Source organism: Podarcis cretensis (genome assembly GCF_951804945.1).
Source record: "Podarcis cretensis genome assembly, chromosome: 9".
Classification (NCBI taxonomy): Eukaryota; Metazoa; Chordata; class Lepidosauria; order Squamata; family Lacertidae; genus Podarcis; species Podarcis cretensis.
The window spans coordinates 42,832,920-42,846,582 of NC_137178.1; the positions used below are offsets into that span (position 1 = coordinate 42,832,920).

Consider the following 13,663-nt stretch of genomic DNA (forward strand, 5'->3'; position numbering starts at 1 on the left):
GACTTTGGCATTCAGCTGCTCCAGAGAGCCTGGGAGGGCTTGTGGGGCAGGGCGTGAGGGGATTAAACTATGGAGAATGCACCCACCCATCCAGCTAAATTTCCCTCTGGAAGATGGTTGCACCATTGCCTGCTCAGGGTGGTCCTGCTCTACTCCTGTCCTGCCACTTGACCCCCTTCAGACCAGATCCTACCATCTGCTTTGCATTTTGGCTAGAGACTTCCAAGGATCTCTCTCTTGTGCTTTCAATGTATTACATAAGGTTGGCTGCAGTCATGACTGATTGTGGTGTAGGCAGGACCCCACCCTGCTCCATAATGGATGCCCCCATGGGCCCTGCCTATGTGGGGTGTGCTCTTATTTACCTCTGCATGCATTGTGACTGAATGTCATGTCAACCCTTTCTGCATGGGTATTTGCTTTGTGAAGGCGGGTCTTTCTTCCCTGAAGAAATGCTTTAGAGATGCACGGAGAGAATGTGGGGACAAGAGCTTGCAGGACAGCGGCATTTGGGGCTTTCTTCCTGCCTTTTCCTGCATTCAGGGGCACCGGCTGCTTAATCCACTGCTAGACACAGTGTATATTTTCACCTTCCCACAGCAGAGTATACTGGGAAGATGAATATTCAGCACACCATCTTTCCATAATAGGGGAAAAGACATTTGGCACCAGGTTCCTCTGCTTACTCTTCTAAAAGCAGTGTCCAGAAGTAGCCTGTTGTCTCACTGGGCAGAGTTGCTACACATATGCAGGAGGAGAAGGAGTGGGCAAATTGGGAGGGGTGGCAAGATAGCATCCTTGTGTGTGGTTGCACATGGCACAGGACCATTTATCCCAAGCCTGTTCACTGCCTTGTGAAGGCTGCCTCAGTAATTCACAAGTCCACATTCTGGCATATGCCTTATGCTTAAAAAGAGAGAGAGAGAGAGATTCTTGAGGGATGTTTCAACCCCCAAGGCCTCTTTTGGTGTAGGAAAGGGTGCATAGCAAGAGGATGAGTGGGGAAGCAGCAAAAAAGCTGCAAGTGGATTGTTGATTCTGAACAGCAATAGCTGCAAGAGGCACCGATCAGCCATTTTCCTTTTTGCAATTCTCCATATTAGAATTACTCTGCCCCGTCCCTTTCTCAATAAATCACAGCACTCTCAGGAACATTTCCTTGATTTGGGGGGAGGAAAGCAACTGAAGAGTGAGCACAGAATGAGTCCTGCATTTGGGGTAGAAATGGCTCTTGCCTGTGTGATAAGCCCGCTACAGGGAACATTGCTTTTCTGGAACAGCAGTCTCCTATGACATAGATTCAGATGAATTTTTAGTATATACAGTATGCACATGTGACCATCCTTCCATCTCTCACTTGGCATCATCTTGATATTTCTCTTTTGTAAGGCTCAGAGGGTTTTCTAGAAGGCTTCAGTAATAGGCACTCTGTAGCTATTGCAAGGGTCAAGTAGCAAAAATAATACCACGATAAAATCAAATCTGAAAATGCTCTGTTTTTCATGAAGTTCCTCAGCTGGAATGTACATCTCCTTAGGGGATATATTTGATGGAACAAAGAACAGTTGTCCCTGGCACTACCAAAATGACAGCTATGAAATTATTTCATTTTTTGTTTAAATCATCCAGGTAATGGGAGGGTTCCTTGATTAGATTTTTGTTCAGTTCAGTAGAGTCTCCTATGATTCTACCCCTTTGCTATACTGGTGGTAAAAACAGTAACTGAATGGGGCTTAGTTAACATTAAGGTCTGAATTGTTGCTCCCATGCAATGCAATGTAACTGCAAGAGAAATGTAATTCTGTCAGTTTGCGCTCGTATTGAATTAAGAACAAACAGATACCTCACAACACACGACTGTAAGAATAAAGGTACAATATCTTAAAAATTGAAAGCTGAGCAGGGGAGGAGAAGACTGAATGAAGTGATAGCCTGAGCAGAAAAATCGCTGCCAGCTAAGATGATTAGAATTGCAATTTGTCATACTGTCTTTAAAGGAATGTGTTCCATTCTGTCCCCAGTTGATACAGGCATTTTCTAAGAGGGCGATGCCAAGGGTTTTAAAGCCAAGAACTTGAAGAAGGGGGAGAACAAGAACAGGGATGTGCCCACATGACCCCAAAGCACACCCCACACATTCAAAAGATTAGGGAGTCGATTGCCAGATGCAGCTTCCTGCAATGAAAATGAACATTCTTAAAGGAGAGCTGTGTTATAGCAGGGGCAACCATTGCTCCTGTGGCATCGTAGAAATGAACTATTCTGTTGTGGCATAAGCTTTTGCAAGCAACATCCCTTTTCACCCTATTCATTAACTTTCACCTGATGAAGAAGGCTGCTGCCTTGGAAAGCTTATGGAAGAGTCAAATGGGTAGTTTTTAAGGGCTCTTGGTTGATCGTGTAGAAAGAGACTTCAAGAGGACAGCTGCACAGATGGAACAGGGAACAGGTTTGGCAACTGACATTTTGCTTCACTTTGTCTGATCAACAATGGTTACATGCAAGGCTGTTTAAAATCTCTTATTGATCTGGGGAGAAGCCTATTGATTCTGCTAACTGCTGTTAACTGTAGCGTCCAAGGCTGGTTTCAGAACCCGTGTTCTGAAGCATAACGCTTGAGCATGTGGACATGATTCAAAGGAGAGAAGACTTTGGAATGCATGTAGAGTGAATTTTCCTCACTCCCATACTTCTCTTGTTAAGGATGAGGCCTTTCAAGGCAGACGAAGGGCTTTCTAGGAAGGAATTACCACTCCTGTCTTTTTTCCTAGAAATAGAGCGCTGCTATTGAGATCTGAATAATCCATGTCACTCAGATAATAAGGGGACATTGGTCTGCAATATTAGGAAATAGAAAGCTAGTACAAACCACTTTTCTTTTTTTAAAAGAAATCTTTAAGAAAACAGAGAAAGGATATGTTATGGGGGAAAGCACAGCTGTCACTTCATGTGATGGTTTTTAAAAGGGGTGGGGAACCAGTGATTCTCCAGAAGTGGTTGGACTCCAGCTCCCATCAGGTCCACTCAGCATCAACAATGGTCATGGGTAGAATCATGGAACTGTAGCGTTGGAAGTACCATGAGGGTCATCTAGTCCAACCCCCTGCAATGCAGGAATCTTTTGCCCAACGTGGGGCTCAAACTCATGACCTTGAGATTAAGAGTCTCGTGCTCTACCGGCTGAGCTATCCCAGCTGCTAGCAATAACACCTGGAAGCCCCACCTTTGTTTTAAAATCTGAATTTGGTGGACAGTTTAGAGAAAAGGCACTTGTAAATATAGTCAAGCATGTTTTATAAAATGACCCATTGGCCTAATTCAGTAATCTGTTATTTATTTATTTTATTTATTTTTTGCAGCACCATCAATGTACATGATGCTTTAGCCAGGTCCCTTCCCCAATGGGCTCCCAGTCTGAAGTTTGACAACAAGGAAAACAGAGGGCAAAGAGGAAAGGGAGGTGGAGAAATATTAGACTAATAATTAAATCAGTGTGGTCAATGGAGGTACAAATATGTAGGCTTCATTGCAGTTGCCACTGGATGTTCATTTTAGGAAAGAACCTCAAACGAAAGATGTTTTCGAGGAAGGAAGTAAAAAGGTTTGGCAGCCATTTAAGTATTCTGGGATAAGAGACAGCAAGGGAATAAGTGGCTGACAGTGGTAATGTTTGAGGTCATGGGCAGAGATATATTGGGAAAGATGGATGGGGAAACAGTTTGGGAAAAGGTTATGGAGCCCTTTAAAGGTTAGGCATTTGTGATGGCATTGGGAAGGGATTGGAAGTCAGTGTCGGAATCTGAGATGTGGTGCAGCAGTCATGATGCAAATACAGAGCCTTCAAGACATCCCTTCTTTACTTCAGTGGAGGAACCACCCTCACACACCAAAGGGAGGAGGTACACTGACTTGCAATGCAGTACACTATATTTTTCATGAAACTGAATTTTTAAAAATCCCTCAGCACCGTTGATTAGATTGTGAGATCATTTATTAATGGGAAAGCTTTCCCTGTTATATTTCATCTTGGCATTCTTGGTTTAGATTCTGCATTTTCAGAATACTGTTTTTGTATTTATATGTTCACCAACCTAATGCTGCTTGGCCTGCAATCTACAAACTGATTACTCTAGCCTGGGTCGGTTCTAGAGCAGCAGGTTCCTGATTTGCTCCTTGGCCTACAAGTGGTTTCCTCACCTGCTCCTGGAACATTTTGGTGGCAATTGACTGACAACTAATCTGGATATTCTAAATCATATAATAATATAATATAATATAATATAATATAATATAATATAATAATATAATATAATATAAAAATGCCAGTGCCATGTTATATTTTGAGCAGGAAAACTTGGGGTTGAAATTTACTACATTTTAATATTAATAACCTGATGTTAATATCAAATTTAGTATGTCTGGTGGTGATACCTAACTGAAGACTTGTTCACAGTTTATGGAACTGTCATGTTAACTCTCAGATACTAGCTATCCCTGCTACAAACACACATGTTATAAATTTTGTTGGAATGAGTAATTGAGTATTTGTCCATGAGTTGGTGATTTCCTTCAGTCTTTCTGAAAGCCAGTTGGCTAACTTGGGATTTGGAGCAAGTCCTGTTGAATTCAACTAGAATTCAAGTAGAATTACATAGTTAAAGAGATGCTATCAGCAAAAAATGCTGGTGTATTCTTCCCAGAATCAGGTGAAATCATTGGTTCTGATATTTATCTCAGTATCTTAACCAGAGCTTTTACATTAGCACCCTAGGACTAGGAGGGGCCTGCAGGTAACAACGACTAACAGACACTTTAGGACTAGTGCTACTTTTTGACTGGAATAAAAGCAGATCAGAGGATAGAATTCCAACCATGTGCTGCAGCAGATCAGGTGCAGGGAGCTCTCCAAATGTTACTGAATTACAATTCCCATTAGCCCCTGGAAGTGTGGCCAATGGCAAGGGATGATGGGAGTTGCAGTTCAGCAATATCTGGAGGGTCAAATGTTCCTCATGCCTATAGTAGATAATTAAGTGCCCTTACTTAAAATGGTTTCAGATTATTTATTGGTTAGTACTAGCAGTAACAAACAACCAAATATGTAAATAGGAACCAGTCTAAAATTACAGTCAAAGCTTTCCTAAAACTGACTCCCTCCTGAAAAGGCATTCTCTTAGGTCTAGCTCACAAATGTATGCCTCTTGATGACTCTAGACTTGATTATGCACCCTTCTAATCGTATGAACTGATGCTACTGAAAGGCAAGGCATCTGCGATGACACCTGGTGGCATGTACGCATGCAAGTCATTACTTGATGGCACAGTCCTCATAAACATGGACAAGGAAAGCACCCTTGAGTCTCTGGTGAAAAGTATTCTAAGATAGCGTCAAATGAATAGGTTGTGCTAATGATATTTCTTCAAAGCCAGACTTCAGTTAAGACTGCAATTCTAAGCATGCTTACTAGGAAGCAGGTCCCACTGAACAAAGTGGGACTTACTTTTCAATAATCACATTTAGGGTTGGACTACAAGACTTGTAATAGGATCTTGGGCCTTTTCCTGGTTATTTTCTCATCCTTTGAAATCTTTTCCTCATGTTTGAGGACAGAGCTTTATTAGCAGGTGGTTGCCTCAGCTAGCTTTTATAAAAGAGCCTACAGGAAATTGTGTGTGTTGCCCATCAACAAAACAGAATATATAAAAGTAGATAAAACTACTTAAAATGCTTCCGAATTTTGTTTATGATTAAGAACAAAGTTTTAAAAGGAGAAGTCAGAGATCTCATGAAAAGATAGACTCTGAGGAAAGTAGATTTGGCACCATGAAGATATTATAGGACTTGGGCAGCTGGAAAGCCTTAGAGAGGCTGCTTAGAGTTAGTACGTGACAATGTTTGGTAACTGACATGCAGTGATACTTAGGCATATCACTGTATGTGACACCTACAAGCTGGTTTGAGTTCGTATTTAATGTTTATGTCTTCCCAATTATCTCCATGTCCTATGCAAACATCCATGCTTACAAGTGCCATTACTAAATCTTGCCCCCCAAAAGATAATAATAATATAATAGTAGTAATTTATTATTTATACTCCGCCCATCTGGCTGGGTTTCCCCAGCCACTCTGGACAGCTTCCAACAAAATATTAGAAATACAATAAAACATCAGACATTAAAAACCTCCTAAACAGGGCTGCCTTCAGATGTCTTCTAAAAGTCAGATAGTTGTTTATTTCCTGGGCGCCACTACTGAGAAGGCCCTCTGCCTGGCTCCCTGTAACCTCGCTTTTCACGGCCAGAAGGGCCTCAGCACTGGACCTCAGGGCTGAACAATGGAGGTGGAGATGCTCCTTCAGGTATACTGGGCCGAGGCCATTTAGGGCTTTAAAGATCAGCACCAACACCTTGATTTGTGCTCAGAAACATACTGTCTAAAATTATCTAAGATGAAAGTAGTAATATCCTATTTAGGGATAGAAATAATGTACTTGGCAAAGGCTTCATATTAAGACAGTGCTACCTTTTTACAAGGCACCTGTGTAATTTAGACACATCAGTTCTATACATACTGTCCTGACAACAATTCCCATCGAGCTCAGATGGACTTTGGACTTGCTTCCATCGGAAGAGCCCATTCACAAGACTGCAGGCAAATGAGGCGTCCAGCAGATGGCAGAGTGCTCCTAGTGATAGGAAGGTAGCTCTAATTTAGTCACTTGGTCTTTTCTCTATCAGCAAGTGAGAGCTAGGACATGACAGTACAAACCTGTAGGCAAAAATGTTTGCTTACTGTACATTGTATGCGTGGAATACACACGCTCAGGCACGTGTTGAGAGATTATGTATTTGCAATGTGCTTTAAAGTGGGATTAAGGAATCGGCATGAAAAATGTAAGAACAATAATGAGAATCAACGTATGTAGGGGTCAGTAAATAATAAGCCACAGGCCTTCTGCTCTCCATGTTCTCTTTGCCCTGATACCTGCCCTTTATGAACATTTTGCATCTGTTCACAAAGCGATGGGGGAAAATCACCCAGAAGAGCAAAGTTTTGCAGTGGGGAGAACTGGTTCATGAAATGGGCACATACCATTTCTGGTTAGCTCAGCTGCCTAACTATGTTTGGTAGTTAACATGCAAAGCATAGGAGCAAACTCTTAGGGCCATGGGGGCTTCAGACCCCACAATAAAATATTTGAGGGAGCCAGGCCGCCACAAAGTTGATGGCCATTCCCATTCAAGTGGGGGGGGTGGACTGCGTCATATGATCGATTATGCAGGGCGGGGCTTACCTGGGCCCCCATAATATTTTATTCAAGTTGGCACCCCTGATGCAAAGTGATCGAGGTATTTACTGTATGTGGTATTGACTATATTGAGTTGGTCTTTTATGACTGCCTAATCAATTAGGTGGGACGCGGGTGGCGCTGTGGGTTAAACCACAGAGCCTAGGACTATCAGAAGGTTGGCGGTTCAAATCCCTGCGATGGGGTGAGCTTCCGTTGCTCGGTCCCTACTCCTGCCAACCTAGCAGTTCAAAAGCATGTCAAAGTGCAAGTAGATAAATAGGTACAGCTTCGGTGGGAAGGTAAACGACATTTCCGTGTGCTGCTCTGGTTCGCCAGAAGCGGCTTAGTCATGCTGGCCACATGACCCGGAAGCTGTACGTCGGCTCCCTCGGCCAATAAAGCGAGATGAGTGCCACAACCCCAGAGTCGGCCACGACTGGACCTAATGATCAGGGGTCCCTTTACCTTTACTAAACAATAAGGTAAAGGTAAAGGGACCCCTGACTGTTAAGTCCAGTCGTGGATGACTCTGAGGTTGTGGCACTCATCTTGTTCTATAGGTCAGCATTTGTCCTCAAACAGCTTCTAGGTCATGTGGCCAGCATGAGTAAGCCACTTCTGGCGAACCAGAGCAACACACAGAAACACCGTTTAACTTTCCGCCAGAGTGGTACCTATTTATTTGATGTGCTTCCGAACTGCTAGGTTGGCAGGAGCAGGGACCGAGCAATGGGAGCTCACCCTGTCGTGGGATTTCGATTCGCTGACCTTCTGATCAGCAAGCCCTAGGTTCTGTGGTTTAGACCACAGCGCCACCCGCATCCCTACCTAAACAATTAAGAGTTGCCCGAAGCATTAAACCACACTTTAAAAAGATATATATGTGAGCAGAAACTTTTCCTTATTAAAAAGTCAGGGTTTAGCTTACCACTGATGAAATGGGCAAGGATTGATGGAAGAATTTGCACACTGATGCATGGCATAAACCAATAGCTACACGGTTTTCTTGAACGGGATTGTTCACTACAATAAAATGAGGCTTTTCTTCCTTGCTTCTCAAATATGAGCAAGCAAACCACCTCCTGTGCATTCCACATTGGGCCAAAAGATTCCTACATCACAGGGGGTTGGACTAGATGGTGCCCGTGGTCCCTTTCAACTCTACAACGCTACATTTCTATGATTCCTTGTGTGGCATAGACCTGTAGTGGTTCACTACTACATTTGGCCTCACCACTAAGCTTGCAACCTCAGGCTATCACTTTTTGTAACTCTTTCACAGCTGTTCCCCTCACAGCTGTCTCACTCTGCTCCTCTCCCTCCACAGTTTTCCTTTTCTCCCACTTTCAATTAGTATTCGGCTCCCGTGTCTTTGCTGGGACAGAGGTCCCTCTCCCTCTTTGCTCCTTATCTCTCCTTTGCTGCTGTGTGCTTGCCAGCCACTCTTTCCTCCCTGTCTTCCTCTCTGCGCATTTTTGCTGCTGCTATCACTCTCTCCCACGCCCACCTGCCATCTTGCAGTGTGTCACTTCTGGCCCCTTGCAATCATATAAATGAAAAAGAAAATATCTCTCCCCCTCTTTAGATTTTTTTTTCTATAGGCAAAGTAATGCAGATTTGATTGATGAATTAATCGACTTAATCATGACTAACAAACTATGGCTGCATTCGCACGGCAGCTTATTTTATTTCCCCCGATGTTTCCCTGACTGTTATAATTTCCACGTTATAATTTGATCTTTCACGGGACAGAAAAGCCACTTGTGGAACTGTATTGGAACACAGCAGAAGTTTAGCATGCATTTCTTTGTTATTTGCTTCCAGAAAAAAACCTGCTTGCAAATAATGAGTCTCAAACTTGTATTAAATAGAAATGAGCACAATACTTGCACTGTATTCCACTGTATTTCTGGAAGTGGCTTTTATGCTCTGTGAAGGCTCAAATATGATGCAGAAATTAACAGGAAAGTGCAATAATATGCTGTGTGAATGCAGCCCATGGCTGCAAGGCTAATCCCATTTATAAGGGGGTAAGTCCCATTTTATTCAATGGGGGTCACTTCTGAGTAGACATGATAAGGATTGTGCTGTTAACATTTCTTTAGCTGAGTTACAGCCCTTATTATAATTAATAATTTCTGGAGCATAGGGTGATATCCAATGTTTCATAGCACACCCACTGAAATCCATGGATGTAAGTGACTTAAATTCGAAGAATCTATTCTATCAGAAGTAGGATATTGTCCACAATTTATTATATTTTACCAGGAACAAAATGTCCATTGAATGTGCATTGCATTTTCCTGATATTCCATGAAATCCCAAATGGCATACCAGTTATTGCATGGAGATACATATTTTTTCCAGAGTGTGCATATCATTCCTTTCCCTTGTGAAGGATTTCCCTACAGTGTGCAATAACGTTGTTATAAAAGTAAATTGTTATTTTTACTATGGTAGTTTCAGTGTGGAGGTGATATATGTGAGATCCTACAAGTCAGAATGTGTTAGTGTGAGAAAAGGTTGAGCATTACAATTTTAAATCAAAACTTACAGCTCTGAAGGGATCTTTGCATTGTGACATTCTAAGGGAACACTGATTCATTCATTCCAGAGCCATTGGATACATTCCAGCAGGAATCCCATTCACATTTATGGGAGATGCTCAGAAGCACCTATGTTATCATGAGAAGTGGGCAGGAGAGTTCATTCATTCAAAGTCTGTGAGTTGAATCCAGGTTGGGTTAATAATCCTTTAAGTTCCAGTTGGAAGCAATGCGCTTAAAAGTGAGTTGTGACCAACTTCTCCTGCTGATTTCAGTGAGATTATAGCTGCAAACCAATACACACTTCATCTTGTTCAACTCAGAAGAGTTAGAAGTATAGGACTGCACTGTTAAGCACAGCTAAATTAGGTACTAATCCTGTGCACAGTTTCCTGGGAGTAGGCTCCATTGAACACAGCTGGACAGAGAAAACATATATAGGCTTAAGAGTGCAGGTCCGGCTCCAACCCAACAGCTGGGTAAGGTCAAGGAGAAAGGAAATCATTGCTATTCTAGAATACAAGGCAGCAGACTGTATTGTTAAGATTCAGTAGTAGCAGTTCAAATATTTTCAGACAAAATATGAATGGCTTCTTTGAAAAATGGCTCAAAAGTAAATGTTTATTGGCAGCAGTAAATACTGAACGTTTCTTAACTTTTTTCAATAAAAATATATATGAAGCCATGGAGGGGAATTATTGACTGATGTATGCAGACTGATTTATTTAGAAAAGGGATTTATTTAAAACCCTTGAATCCTACCTTTCCAAAGCTCAAGGCTGCTTACCTAAAGCATATTACAGCATCATTTATTTAAGCAATCTCTATTTCCTTTTGTGCTGCTTTTCAGCTGGGCAGCTGGGGAAAAAAATCAGTGGAACCAAACGGGTCTTTCTTTCTTTCTTTCTTTCTTTCTTTATATTTCACTCCACTCTCCAGCCCAAAAGGCTCCCAAAGTGGCCTACGATGATAAATAAAAAGAATGTTGTGCCAGTACTTCTGCATAACAGCATTGTCAATATGCTAATGGAAGCATTTCTTCTACTGTAAATAGCAGATGTGGAGGGCCCCAATTCATATCAGGACCATGGAAGGGTTAAGGGAAAAAATATCTCCTCCTCAGCTATGATCCCAATCCAGCTTGCCATTCCACACTGGCTATTTATTTTCTATTTTTTATTTAATCAGCATTAAACATGTGAGCAACATCAGATCTAGCCTAGCCCTTATTCAGCCACCCCTTTAGCTACTAGAATTCACTGGGCATTGTCCCCAGATTGTGAGCCTCCAGATCTTTTCTCTATGCAACATATTGCCTTTCTCCAGCCTATTGCCACCTTTTAGCCTTCAAAATCCTTTTCCTATGCAACCTGTTGGCTTGGCAAGCTCACATGTGATGGTGAGTATTTGAGTAATGGAGGATGGGGATGCTGCAGTGATCTGGCCACATACTGAAGATGAGATCCTGGTTTTGAATAGCAATTTGCTTGCTGTGATTAGCTCCCCAAGGGTTTGAGTACTGGATAAACAGGGTCTTCATGCAAGACTGAAAGCCGGTCATAATTGAGACAAGAGACCATATACTGGCAAGAACAGTATTATCATCACTGGTCATGAGCCAATAGCTTTGATGCACATGAGGAGCGCCAGGGGTGCTTTATTATTGTTGTCTGTGATCAGGGCAGTATCTGGCACCAAATCATGACCCGCACGGGCAAACACCATTTGCTTCCAATGCTCAAATGTACTCGGTGAATAGCTAGACACTGTGCATTTTTAGCCTCATTTTTTCAGCTGTCTCTAATACCTCTTTGACATTTTGTGTGGTATTAAAAGACAGTTAATTAGATACAAGTGACTTATCTTCCAGGAAGAAAAGTTGTGGGTGTTTCCCAACCCCTATTTAAAGGCACCATCAATTGCATACCTTTGATTTAGTTTAAAACTGGGACCATGGAAACATATTTAATTACTGGGTAAATTCTGCCGTTACACTAACCTTGCAAGTCAGATGTAATTAAAAAATAAATTCTGCACCGCATGAAATAATGCTGATTGCTTATACTACTTATAAAGATGTGTTGGTTTAAATCCATTAAGATTTGTCATACCCATCACATACCAAATTGGGGACACCCCCACCATGCCCTGTCTGCCCAGACCGCTTCAGCCTACTGTGCCTCCCCTTGTCCACAGCCTAACCTTCGCTGGCTTATTGCTGCTGCCACCATGAAGCCAAGATCTCCTCTGCCAGGCCCACCGTGGCTTCTGCCATACTTCCAGAAGCCAGTGCCATGCTTCCGGAAGTGCATTTCCAGAAGTGCAGCCTAGCTTCCTGAAGTACATCAGAGACCACAGTGGGCCTCAGTGGGCCTCAGTGGAGGCCTCACAGTGGCAGTGGCAGCGGCAGCAGATGAAGTGGCACATCCAGGATTGGCTTTTGTCAATCTGAAATGTCTCACTCAGTGCCAGGTGATTGGCAGATATGCCAGCAGAGTTGATGGGGGAGGTAGGAACCCCAATTCTGGATCAGCTTTTCATTTGCTGTGTCATTTGCTGTGGTGGGCAGAACAGCACTGTAATGTTCTTTTCAATAAAGCAATGTTTCAACAGCAGCCATTCACATCTATGGACAAAGAGATGCACCTGGGGGTGGAATATCTGGGTGGGGCTACTTCTGCCTCTTACTCTAGTGACTGAAGAAAAGCTCAAGTTTTAGTCTTTCTGGGCTAAATGTATTGATTTAGTAGAACTAAATAGAACTAAATAGGATTCAGTGTGAACTAAGTTACTCTGAGCTGCATTGTCCTTCCCTTCCTTTCCTGAATCCTATTCTTGGTGTGATCCTGGAGGGTAATAGACTGTTGGGTTCCAAGTTTATTTGGTGCTTTTTTAAGATTAAAGTTGAGATTTAAAATGTCCAGGGATAAACTCTGCATTTTCAGGAAATCGATGTCAGTGATTTGACTTATTTCAACTTTATTTCATGAAAAAAGGTAAAGGTACCCCTGACCATTAGGTCCAGTCACGGATGACTCTGGGGTTGCGCGCTCATTTCACTCTATAGGCCGAGGGAGCCGGTGTTTGTCCACAGACAGCTTCCGGGTCATGTGGCCAGCATGACTAAGCCGCTTCTGGCGAACCAGAGCAACACACGGAAACGCCGTTTACCTTCCTGCTGGAGTGGTACCTATTTATCTACTTGTACTTTGACGTGCTTTTGAACTGCTAGGTTGGCAGGAGCTGGGACCGAACAATGGGAGCTCACCCTGTCGTGGGGATTTGAATCACCGACCTTCTGATCGCTAGGCTCTGTGGTTTAATTTATTCCAACTTTATTTCATGTACTTTCATTTAAATCACAGTAATCAAATTTGTGGGTGTGTCTTGCCTATATAACCCATTTGTGTGGTCCCGGGATGCACCCTGATGAACAGATGAGCTTCATATGCAACAGAACCCAGAACTGCACAAGCTGGTTGTGTGTTACTCAGGAGAGCTGCCAAGCCCATCATATTTTTCTTGGAATTCCACATGGTCATGAGATGGAAATCTGTACCAAGCACTCATTAGAGTGACATGCCTGGGGCCCTCTGAAATGGATCTGGAATCTTATAATTTTAGAGCTGGAAGAAAACTTTGAGGTTACTTCTTCCTGCTCAATGCAGGAATCTACAGTAGAACTTTCACCTGAATCTGGTAACTGGCGCAGAATCCATGGAACTCCCTGCTTTCTCAGCAGTTCACCTGCTAATAAAACATATTTCGGTATAGACTATGCTGTCCTCATTGCTTAGCACCTGCCTCTAAAGGTCTGTTCACATT

The 13,663-nt window shown here is 42.6% G+C and overlaps 1 protein-coding gene across 7 annotated transcripts in view; it reads left to right on the plus strand.

Moving 5' to 3' along the window:
- The window catches only part of GRIA2 (glutamate ionotropic receptor AMPA type subunit 2), a 74,323-nt gene that overhangs the window by 1,526 nt on the left and 59,134 nt on the right, over positions 1-13,663 (plus strand). The gene's annotated exons all lie outside the window — the stretch shown is intronic.